At 40.1% G+C, this 12,457-nt stretch overlaps 1 long non-coding RNA gene across 1 annotated transcript; it reads right to left on the bottom strand.

The window, feature by feature from the left end:
• Positions 1 to 939: 939 nt before the first annotated feature.
• LOC138882343 (uncharacterized) lies at positions 940 to 2,447 on the bottom strand. Its single transcript, XR_011403912.1, has 2 exons — positions 2,017 to 2,447; positions 940 to 1,221 (listed from the first exon to the last, which is right to left on the bottom strand). It is a non-coding gene; the product is annotated as an uncharacterized lncRNA (long non-coding RNA).
• Positions 2,448 to 12,457: the final 10,010 nt, after the last annotated feature.

Genomic DNA, 12,457 nt, shown 5'->3' with positions numbered 1-12,457 from the left:
TGTGGTGTATTAAAATTATAATACATTGCATAATTATTGTCACACCCCTTTTTACCCCTCCAAGAGATATGTGTAAAATGTTATGGATTGTGGTTTAAAGAGCTTTTCCAATTAAAGTGACAAATTTGAAATAGGGATTATTTTATTTACAGAGTCGCCATTTGGAATTGATTTTTATCGGTATTCCAAGTCACCTTTTATTTGAATCCCTATTCAAGGGAAGGTTTGACTCTATTATTATTGGTCTGCGAAAACAAAGTCCGGGTAAGGAATTTTGTTGACCGGGGAGAAGGTGTAAGGCATTCCCCGAGTCCCGTGGTTCTAGCACGGCCGCTTTATTGACTACATTTGGCTTGAATTAAACTTGGATAAACTGTGATTTATTTGATTTTTATGCTTTTCTTATGTCCGCTTTTATTTATTTAAAAAAAATAAAGAAAAGATTTGAATAATAATCTACAACTTAACTAATGAGAGAAAATTATTGTTATGAGTACTAATTTAAAAGATGAGACTATTGAGAGAAAATTATTAATTGACATTGCTTAAAACTAGTAAGATGTGAGCTTGTCTTGATATTGAATGAGGCAGCCCACTGTTGGGTTGATGGAGTCAAACGGGCTCATGTCCAAGACAAAATCCAAAAGCTCATATGCTCTTGGACTTTAAATCTGCAGATATGGCCTTTTAAAGTCATGTTATAGATTTGGACCTATCTTGCTATTTGCAATCCGTAGCCAACTATTTACAAAAATAAGTTTACAGATTGTCTTTCTAATCTACAACTTAACTACCTTACTAAAATAAGTATTTTTTAAGAGATAAAATAAAGATTATTGGGACTTTAAGATATAATAATAATAATAATAATAATAATAATAATAATAATAACAACAACAACAACAACAACAACAACAACTTAGCTTGGTGACAACAAAGGGACAAACATAGCTACACGGGTTCAAATTTTTATATATATGCTCATTTCAGACAACCAAATGCCCAGTGGAATTATATCTAATGTTTTAGCAAAAATAAAAATAAAAATAATTAAAGATGCTTAACACTATTTAATTAACTAACATATCGTTATAACATTATTAAATATTCAATAACATATAAAAATGAATTACAATAGAAGGATGAAGCTACTAATATTTCCCACCATTATTATCTTTCATTCCAACTCGATTTTATGAGTTTACATGGTCCGAAAATTACCTGGATAGCAGAAAGAAGAACAAATACAGCAGAGTCAGCTCTTTCCAAAATCAACAGCAAAATAATTAAACGGGCAGCAATAACAGCAAAAGACAGCGACAACCGGCAGATTCAAACCCAAGAAAATAAACTAGAAATACCTCAGGAAAACAGTACAATTATGTAACTCCATAAAAATCTTTCAAGACTACTCTATTTTCCTTAAACAAGTTTTTCATTTAAAAATCAACTCACAAAAAGCTCACAATTTTCAGATGCTAAGGGATATTATAGCTATTAATTTTTTCCTCTTTTTTTGTGTGTAGACCTCTCTCTGTCAGATGGAATGTCCTCCTTTTTATATCAAAACAACTAACTATTTCAAAAAATTAAAAATCAATCTTTTTGACAGATTTTTCTACAAAATCTGCTCTTAAATTCAAAAATCAAGACTTTCTGGTTCAAATCTTGTCAAATATTTCAAACAAAATCTGCTCTCCACTATTCAAAGACAGACTTTTATTCAAACACTATCCAAAAGTCTACATTTTCTTACCAAACAATTTGACTTTTGAGTGTTGTACTCAAAGAGTTTTGAAGCAATAAATAAACAACCAAACAAGTACCATATACTCTTAAGTATTCTTCACTACCTCACTTTTATCAATAAAAAATTATTTTACTACTTCAACAAGTGCAAAAACAGAAAATTTAACATTTCAAACTTCAAAACTAAAGCTAAAATAATTAATAATAGACAAAATAAAATCTGAAAATTAAAAAAAAAATCAACCACGAAAATAATAGGATTTTTACCATTACAATTCAAGTGGCCGAAAAAATGGTGGTATGCCAAAAGAGGGTATTCGGGGAGGTCACCAGAATTTGGTCGGATTTTGGTCGCCGAATTTTCAGGGTGAAATTGGCATCAATATCTAGGTCTTGAGGAGCTCTATCCATTGATGTAGGTATTGTGGGGTGGTAGTGGCCGGAGCTTCAAGAATTTTTGCAAAAAAATGGCGGTTAAAATTTTCTAGATCTAAGATTCAAGGAGTTTGAGGGGGTTTTAAAGGATTTGGTTTGGAGATATGGAAAGAGGAGGTGTTGGAGATTACATGGTGAAATTTTGAGATGGTTTGGAGGTGGTCCACCGCCGGTGGGCGATATTTGGCGGCGGTGGAGGGGCGGCGGTTATGGAGAAAGAGAGAGAGAAGAGAAAGGGGGGATGAAATAATTATGGGAGAAATGGGGGCAAAATTTCAGCATTTCTAAGTCTTAAATAACTAGTTGGAAGATTGATTGTGGACTGTTGGATGAGGGAGAGATGAATGGATGAGATTTAATCTTGATTCACTTATTAAAACAACGTAGTTTTGAGGCAAAACTACGTAGTATCGGACCCTTTCAATGGCAGCCCCTTATCTTGCACTCTTGGCAATTTTATCTTTCAAATTTAGTCCAATTTCTTCCTTATTCAAACTTACTAAACTAAATTTTATACAAACAAATAAAATAATTAAATAACTTATTCCAATGATCAATTAACTAGATTAATTCACCTATTGAACATTTAGTTAATTTCTAAAATGTGCAAATGAACAAAAAACTATTTTTGGTATTTTTATGATCGAAAATACGCAATTAAACACACAAAATTGAAAAAACTATTAAATAATAAAAATACTAATAAATTTAGGAGGTGTTAAAATAGCGCAAAAATTAGGTATTCACAATTATTAAGAAAAATAGTTGTTTACAAAAATACCCTCCATATTCTCTAGCTTTAAGGGATTTTAAGGACAATTTTGTCTTTAACCATACTAATGCATGCATTAATAGCCTTTGTATTACTAATACCATGGTTTTCTATGCATTACTTATACATAGGATAATACCAAGTATGATGTATAACTAATACAAGTATTAGTTATACACTAGTTGAAAAAAAGTACCAAACAAGGTATTAGTAATGCATAAAGCTAATATTTGCATTATTTTTGTAACAACTCCTACCAAATGACCCATAAGTAACAAACCTAACCTTAGGTTGAAAGGAGTGACAAGCTGGAATAAAGATGGGATATCAAAAATGTTTGTTGTTTCATGTTCATTACCAAGCATGGTCCTGAAGTTAACAGGGAGCTTATTCTGACCTAGACCTAGAAAGTAACTTGAATGAGTAATATTTGACTTATGAATAAAGAAGTGTGTATAGTCACAAACCATATGAGATCTATGCCGTTAGATAATTGTTTGACCAAAAGATGTAACAACTTTTTTGATTAAAACAACTAATGATAATAATGAGGTCAATCTTAGTCAAGCATAATAAACCCCAGATCTAAAAAATCAATGAGAACATAATCAGTAAAAGGAAATAAGAACGTTCAATCTTTATTGCTATTTGTCATTTCTCTTTTATGAAATAGAGAGGATGATCAATTTTGCATCCTTTTTGGAAAGAAATTGAAGGAGAAAGCAAAAAGAGAAAAAAGCCCCCTTTCTATGAGAATTCCTCCCCTATATATTGTACTGGGACCCTTGCTATCTTCTCTGGTCGACGCGCCTTCACGCAGTGACCTTTTTTGTCGTTACTTGAGTATTGTTTTTAATTTTATGTACATTGTAGGTGCTTAGACCGAAGGAGGTCATGACGTACCTCACTATCCCGCCACTTAGGCGAGATCCCGTCTGGGTCGGCTACTATGGTCAGATTTTGACCTATACAGTTAGTCCTTCCATCTGTCGGGGTCATCTATTGGTATGCCCGGCGGGCGGATTATGATTTTGAACACTTAGGAGAAATCTGACTGTTCGTGCCTTGGAGGTAGTTTTTAGATTGAGGCAATAGGACGGCGCTATAACGATGCCTTTGGACTGTCACGACCGTTTGGAATCGAAGCGTTGTTCGATTTGAAACGTTGTTCGTGGCTACTGCCATTATGACACACGTTTCCTGGGGATTGAACTATTTCATGCCCTTATCAGTTTCGATTGGCGACTCTTGGGTTTCCCATTTAGGGAATTTAGGCCCCTATAAATAGAGGAACAACACCATTTGATTGGCACACTTTCTTGCCTTTGTTGAAAGAGTTTTATAGATCTTCCTCTTTTCCGATACTTCCAGATTTTCGATCCTCTTTGGTTAGCCGGAAATTTTCGTCCCAATCTCTTATTTTTCTTAAGCCCTTTTTCTTATTAAATCAATATAAATGTCTGGTAGTTCTTCCCGTGCTGACACTCATGCCGCAATTCCGGCGTCGGAAAGTGATGTTCTTGCTCCTGGAGAAGTGGAAGTGATAGAGGATGAGGGATTCCGATGGTGGCCAAAATATTTCCTCGTCTTGGAAAGTCGTGGAACAATTTCCACAGTCCTGCCGGAGAAGAGCCGGAACCTACTCCCTCTGTTATGATTGAGGCTGGGATTGCAGAACTGAGGGCCAAATGGGGGATCCCTCACCACGTTGAAATGTTGTCGGCGGTGGGAAACGATGATCCACATGCGCCATCGAGGGACGAAGAGTATGGTGGTGAGGATGGACGATAGGTCCAACCGTTGCTTTTACAAAAACTATTTTTATGTGCGGACTGAGCACCTTGTGGCGGATCTTGCGGGATTCCCTGGGAGATGGAACTTCGCACGTATGTTTTTGTACTTTTAGTTGGAATGATGGTCGACCTCTTTCCTTTGGGCGGTATTGAATTGTTTTTGCTTTTGTAGCCACAAGATTACCTCGTGTGCCTTTTGACGATATCTGCGAATGGGTGAACGCCATTCTTCCTTATACGGCGGGAGTTCACAAATGGTCGTCCTTCTATGAGAAATATGGACATAAGCCCCTTACTGGTAAGTAGCTTTACTGCAATCTCTATTTTTCACTTTGCAATTTGGCTTTGTTGCTTATACGACATTTATTGTTAGCATGGAGAGTGCAAAGGGCGAGGGCTCCTCCACTTGCATTTCGTCAGTTGACGTCCTCTGCTCGGCCCGTATTGAGGCCTGATGCTCGACCTTCGGCAAAGGCTTCTCAAGTTGAATCTGTGGCTGTAGCCGTGTGCATGGAAACTATTCCTCAATATAGGGCTATGATTTCGACTATCTGCCCAATGGAGGAGCCTTCCTATCCTGAGGATGGTGAGGGGACATCAAAGAGACGACGAGTGGAGTCCAAAATGGCTCCGTCAGCCGTGGTGTATTCAGAGGGCAGCATCCCCTTGATGGAGTCTGAGACGGGGAACGATGCTAACTCGTCCGCAAAGGCAGAGCTGGTTTCCGTGACCAATCCATCGACAGAGACCCCGGTCGTTATAAGTGACCAACAGGCTGTTGCGACGGGGAGTCAGAGTCCTGAGGCTACTACTGTTACTTTGGGCGGGCCTTCATCTTCTGGACTAGGTCGTGCTTCTTCTTTGGCCGCAGAGAGGGGAAAAGGTGTCGTGGTCGATGATTACGAATCTGAGTCTAATCTTGATCCTGATGACGTCAGGATGTTTGAATAGAGCCTTACTCATACGGTAGTACATGCGGGAGGCCCTTCCCGTATACTTGAAATATCGTTGGATATTAACCTCCTGGGGATATGGAAGACCTGGTACCGTAGTTAGACCTTTTGTGTTCTGCCGCCGAGAGCAATGCTCTCAGAGATGTCCCCGATGTTGACTTGAAGCATGAAGTGGCGGATATGGGCCTGAGGGTAAGTTTCCCCCCTTTTTATGTTCTTTTCATCTTTGGCGATCCTGGCCTTAACCCATCTTTTCATTTTTCTGACATACATGTTGGAGATTAAAAGTGCTCGTAGTGCCAACACTTGGGCTAAGATTTTCCTAACAATGTTTAAGAAGTATCTGCACTACCGCAACAAGTGTTGGGATATGCACGAGCGGCTGAAGGAAAATGCCGGTGATCTATCCCTTGGTGAGGAACTGGAGAAGAGGGATCAGGAGTTGATGCAAGCTATTCGTAGGAGTATCGTGCTCGAGGAGCAACTTCCTACAAAGGATGAAGAACTTGAGTTGGGTAAAGGGGTTGCTATAGAGTGCAAGCATCTTCAAGCGAAGGTGCGGTCGATACAGTCTGAGATGGATCATAATGCCATCAGGGTTGAGGCGATAAGTGCGGAATGGGTGGGAAAGTTAGCTAAACTAGAGATAAAGGTTTCCGGGTTGGAGAATATTGAGGGTGCTTGGGCATCGGCTTCAGCGAGGGCGGTGGCTTTAGAGGACATTATCCACGTCCTTCAATCCGACAAGGAATCTGAGAGGGCGACCGCGACGCTCAGGGAGGCGAGGCTTGAAGACCGTATTAGTGACATCGATGGGAAAACGTCGACTTTAGGGGATCAGGTAGTTGCTTTTGAGGCCGAGAAGGCACAATTGTTGTCCCAAATCGAATCTACCTCCTCTGCGGTTCCCCGTCATATGCATGAGCTCTGGGTACATGTCGAAGCCCAGTGGGGCATATACAAGAGTTTGTGGGAAGCGAGAAATGTTTCTGAGGCTGCATATGAAGGAGCACGGGCTAAGGCACGAGAGGCTCGTGTTAACTACGGATATGATCCTGCGACGCCGGAGGTTGACGAGGATGTTGATGCTGAAGAGAGACTTCCTGGAAATGGTGATGAGGAGGGCGGTGGTAATGATGCAATGAAAGAGTTGTTTATCTTTGTTTGTGTTGTTCTCCCTTTTTTTGGTTTGTTGTCCTTGTGTTGTTCTTTTTTCCTTTGTACTTGTCCGGCTTTAGCCGTGTGTAATTTGTGACTATTTGCGCAAGTGCTTTAAATATAAAGAAGTTTTCATCGGTGTATGTCTTTTGCACTTCCCTTCCTTTTGCTTTGCATAACTTTGGCGTGAAATTTTGGATTCCCATATGGTCAATTCCTGATTTTCAGGGAATTTAATCTCAGCCGGACTGAGTAAGACTTCATCGTGTGAGTCCGAATGGAGTCATTGATCTGCCTGCTTGGGCGAAGTCGACATGTGATTTATTACTTTGAGCAGATTTGCTCTTGATTTAAAACGAGGTTATATAATGTATTCATTATTTTGGACGAAGTCGGTCATGGCTTGGGTCTTCCAGACGGGGCCAAACTACCGTTGGTTTGGGCAAAGTTATTTTTCTTTCAGAAATGGCCATTGGCTTTAAGGGCGTTATTTCAAACTTTTACCAAAATGTTAACCCGTCATTGTTCAATCGAGGTCGAATGCTTTTCTTTGGCAATGGCCCTTGAACTTTTTGTCGAAATGTTAGCCCGTCGTTGTTTGATCAAGGTCGAACTCTTCTTTGGCGATGGACCATGGCCTTAAGGGTGTTATTTCAAACTTTTTGTCAAAATATTAAATCATCGTTGTTTGATCGAGGTCGAACTCTTCTCTTTGGCGATGGCCCTTGGCCTTAAGGGTGTCATTACGAACTTTTTGTCGAAATGTTAGCCTGTCAATATTCGATCGAGGTAGAACTCTTTTCTTTGGCGATGTCCCTTGGCCTTAAGGGTGTCACTTCGAACTTTTTGTCGAAATGTTAACCCGTTATTGTTCGATCGAGGTCGAACTCTTATCTTTGACGATGGCCCATGGCCTTAAGGGTGTCATTTCAAACTTTTTGTCGAAATGTTAACCCGTCGTTGTTCAATCGTGGTCAAACTCTTCGCTTAGGTGATGGCCCTTGGCCTTAAGGGTGTCATTTTGAAATTTTTATTGGAATGTTAGTCCTTCGTTGTTCGATCGAGGTTGAACTTTTCTCTTTGACGATGGCCCTTGACCTTAAGGGTGTCATTTCGAACTTTTTGTCAAAATGTTAACCCGTCGTTGTTCGATCGAGGATGAACTATTCTCTTTGACGATGTTCCTTGGCCTTAAGGGTGTCATTTCGAACTTTTTGTCGAAATGTTAGCCCGTCGTTGTTCAATCATGGTCAAATTCTTCGCTTAGGCGATGGCCCTTGGCCTTAAGGGTGTCATTTTGAACTTTTTATTGGAATGTTAGTCCTTCGTTGTTCGATCGAGGTCGAACTTTTCTCTTTGACGATGGCCCTTGGCCTTAAGGGTTTCATTTCGAACTTTTTGTCAAAATGTTAACCCGTCGTTGTTCGATCGAGGTTGAACTATTCTCTTTGACGATGTCCCTTGGCCTTAAGGGTGTCATTTCGAACTTTTTGTCGAAATGTTAGCCCGTCGTTGTTCAATCGTGGTCAAACTCTTCGCTTAGGCGATGGCCCTTGGCCTTAGGGGTGTCATTTTGAACTTTTTATTGGAATGTTAGTCCTTCGTTGTTCGATCGAGGTCGAACTTTTCTCTTTGACGATGGCTCTTGGCCTTAAGGGTGTCATTTCAAACTTTTTGTCCAAATGTTAACCCGTCATTGTTCGATCGAGGTTGAACTCTTCTCTTTGACGATGACCCTTGGCCTTAAGGGTGTCATTTCGAACTTTTTGTCGAAATGTTAGCCCGTCGTTGTTCAATCGTGGTCAAACTCTTCTCTTAGGCGATGGCCCTTGGCCTTAAGGGTGTGATTTTGAACTTTTTATTGGAATATTAGTCCTTCGTTGTTCGATCGAGGTCAAACTTTTCTCTTTGACGATGGCCCTTGGCCTTAAGGGTGTTATTTCGAACTTTTTGTCAAAATATTATCCCTTCGTTGTTCGATCGAGGTCGAACTCTTCTCTTTGACGATGGCCCTTGGCCTTAAGGGTGTCATTTCGAACTTTTTGTCGAAATGTTAACCCGTCATTGTTCGATCGAGGTCAAACTCTTCTCTTAGGCGATGGCCCTTGGCCTTAAAGGTGTCATTTCAAACTTTTTGTTGGAATGTTAGCCCGTCGTTGTTCTATCGAAGTCGAACTTTTCTCTTTGGCGATGGCTCTTGGCCTTAAGGGTGTTATTTCAAACGTTTTGTCGAAATGTTAGCTCATCGTTGTTCAATCGAGGTCGAACTCTTCTTTTTGGCGATGGCCCTTGGCCTTAATGGTGTCATTATGAACTTTTTGTGAGAATGTTAGCCCGTCGTTGTTCGATCGAGGTCAAACTCTTCTCTTTGGTGATGACCCTTTGCCTTAAAGGTGTCATTTCAAACTTTTTGTCGAAATGTTAAACCGACGTTGTTCGATCGAGGTTGAACTCTTCTCTTTGGCAATGGCCCTTGGACTTAAGGGTGTCATTTCAAACTTTTTGTCGAAATGTTAAACTATCGTTGTTCAATCGAGGTTGAACTCTTCTCTTTGGCGATGGCCCTTGGCCTTAAGGGTGTCATTTCGAACTTTTTGTCAAAATGTTAACCCGTCGTTGTTCGATCGAGGTCGAACTCTTCTCTTTAGCGATGGCCCTTGGTCTTATGGGTGTCATTTTGAACTTTCGTCGAAATGTTAACCCGTCGTTGTTTGATCGAGGTCGAACTCTTCTCTTTGGCGATGGCCCTTGGCCTTAAGGGTGTCATTTCGAACTTTTTGTCGAAATGTTAACCCGTCATTGTTCAATCGAGGTCGAACTCTTCTCTTTGGCGATGGCCCTTGTCCTTAAGGGTGTCATTTCGAACTTTTTGTTTAAATGTTAGCCCGTCTTTGTTCAATCGAGGTCGAACTCTTCCCTTTGGTGATGGCTCTTGGCCTTAAGGGTGTTATTTCAAACTTTTTGTCGAAATGTTAGCCCGTCGTTGTTCGATCGAGGTCAAACTCTTCTCTTTGGCATGGATCTTGGCCTTAAGGGTATTATTTCAAACTTTTTTCAAAATGCCCGTCGTTGTTCGATCGAGGTCGTACTCTTCTTTTTGGCGATGGCCCTTGGCCTTAAGGGCGTCATTTCAAACTTTTTGTCGAAATGTTAGCCCGTCGTTAGTCCCATTTTTTTGGAGAGTCGGGTATCCTCTAGGTAGTCCCAGTTTTGCTCAACTTCTGCGCTTCCTGGGTGAGTCCTGGTTCGCTTGGTTTTATTTACATCGGAGAGTGTAATATTGGAGGGTATAAGACGTTGTTGTTTTGTTCGCGTTTGTTTTGCGCATATATTGGAGTTTCCTTGTCTAGTCCTTTCGTTTTCCAGTTTGGAGATGTTATTGGCAGGTAGGACGATGAATTATATTTTGAACTTGGGGACATCCCCCTTATTGACTCAGTACTTAGCTCCTCGGGAGAACCCTATTGGGACAACTCCTAGGTGAGGGAGAGAGAGTACGGCTTAAGGGGCGTCATTTTCTAGAAGTTGGAGTGTCGGGTAGACGATATTTCGATTATTTTGTAGTAGTTTCCCATTCTCCAGTTGAGATGTTCATTTGCTCGCTCGCCCGCGCGGCGCTTGTGTTCCTGTTTGAGCAAACAACAGAAGGTGAGCCAAAAAATGATATTCTTCTTACCCCAATCTGATGAGTCGGTGAATGAGGGTGGATCTATAGCGTTGCTCGCTTTGCCTGGCGTTTAAATGGTTGATAGGGTGGTGATTTCTAAATCTGATGGCCGTATTCAACTCTCTCTCCCCTTCTTTTTTGTGCTCTAGCTCCGCGTTGGTTGGGCTTGCCTTAGCTTGTTCATGGACTGCCCGGAGTGTGGGGGAGGATGTTAGTTGTAACTTCTGCTCGCATGCAACATCATGATCTAGATTAGCACGTGCGGTTTACTTACTGCTCTTTTATGTGGGTGATTATGTTTCCGATTTTTGATCCGGAAGAGACTAGGAAATTTGACTAAGAAATCTCCACAGACGGCGCCAAATTGTTTGACCAAAAGATGTCAAAACCTTTTTGATTAAAATAACTAATGATAATAATGAGGTCAATCTTAGTCAAGCATAAAAAACCTCAGATCTGAAAAATGAATCGGAACATAATCAGTAAAAGGAAATAAGAGCGGTCAATCTTTATTGCTATTTGTCATTTCTTCTTTTATGAAATAGAGAGGATGATCAATTTTGCATCCTTTTTGGAAAGAAATTGAAGGAGAAAGCAAAAGGAGAAAAAAGCCCTCCTTTCTTTGAGAATTCCTCCCCTATATATAGTTTTGGGACCCTTGCTATCTTCTCTGGCCGACACGCCTTCACGCAGTGACCTTTTTTGTCGTTACTTGAGTATTGTTTTTATTTTTATGTACACTGTAGGTGCTTAAACCGAAGTAGGTTGTGACGTCCCTCGCTATCCCGCCTACTGGGTCGGCTTCAGATTTTGACATATACAATAATAAATTCACCAAAGACAAAGAACAAATGAAACTCCACTGATAGATCCACAAACAAGGCACTTATTCTATCAGTGAATCTGTCTCATGAGGTATCGGGATATCATGATACGTCTGACAATGCTTTTAGCAGTAAAATGATCAATGAGAAATTCATTAATACATGATAACCTTGTTTGGTTAACATTTTTATTTTATTTTATATTTGGTTCAACAAATGGTCGGATTCAAGTTAAACTGCAACTACAACAAATGCTTTCTGATCTTATATAGCACGTTCGAACAACCTGTTATATAACAGCAACTCATTTCAGGCCACAAGACAGCAAAATTTCAGGCCACGGAACAGACAACTCCTTCCACTCAGCCGACTCCTTCGTTTCAGGCGACGTCACAACCAATTCCTTCATTTCAACCTCCTGTTAATCCCACACCACCACAAGCAACATGCAATAAGCGTGCTAAACGTGAGTCTTCACATCATTGGACTGTCGATGGAATAGGTAATCATTATCCTTTCGTTACAATTGCTGTCGTTGTTGATGTATAGGACATTAAAGTATAACCGAAATGTATTACTCTGTAGTCTTCAATTAGCAGTTAGGAGCAAACTGTGAGGCGGGCTAAAGTTGTTACTCTTTGTTTTCCCTCTCATCTCCTCTTCTTTCTTCCTCTTTTCTACTCATCCCTCTCATACCTGTGTGTGAATCAGATCGTTACACTGGTGCTTTTACTAAGAGTCGAACTGGCTCGAAACCAGCTCATTGTTTTATCTATTTTATGAAGTTCTGCAATATTTGTGAGTGCATTCTTTTGGTGTTTTTGAAGGCATTTATTTTTGTTCGTCACATTTACAATGTTTTCATTCCTTCTGTTTTACAGTGGCTTAAAATGCGAACACTGTCACATGAAATGTACAGCTTTTAAACTTGAAAACACATGTTTTAAGTTTTAAGAAAATCATTTCTGAGGCTATATCTAGTAGTTAGGCTTGTTATTTCTAAAATTAGATGCTAGCTTCTTTTTGTGTATGCATATTGACGTTTCTGCCCATAACATGAGCCACTTTCTTCTCATAGTCAGATGAATCCCTATTGTGATAGAAGT

The sequence above is a fragment of the Nicotiana sylvestris genome, chromosome 11 (assembly GCF_000393655.2).
Source record: "Nicotiana sylvestris chromosome 11, ASM39365v2, whole genome shotgun sequence".
Lineage (NCBI taxonomy): Eukaryota > Viridiplantae > Streptophyta > Magnoliopsida > Solanales > Solanaceae > Nicotiana > Nicotiana sylvestris.
This window is presented reverse-complemented; position numbering and strand designations above follow the sequence as displayed.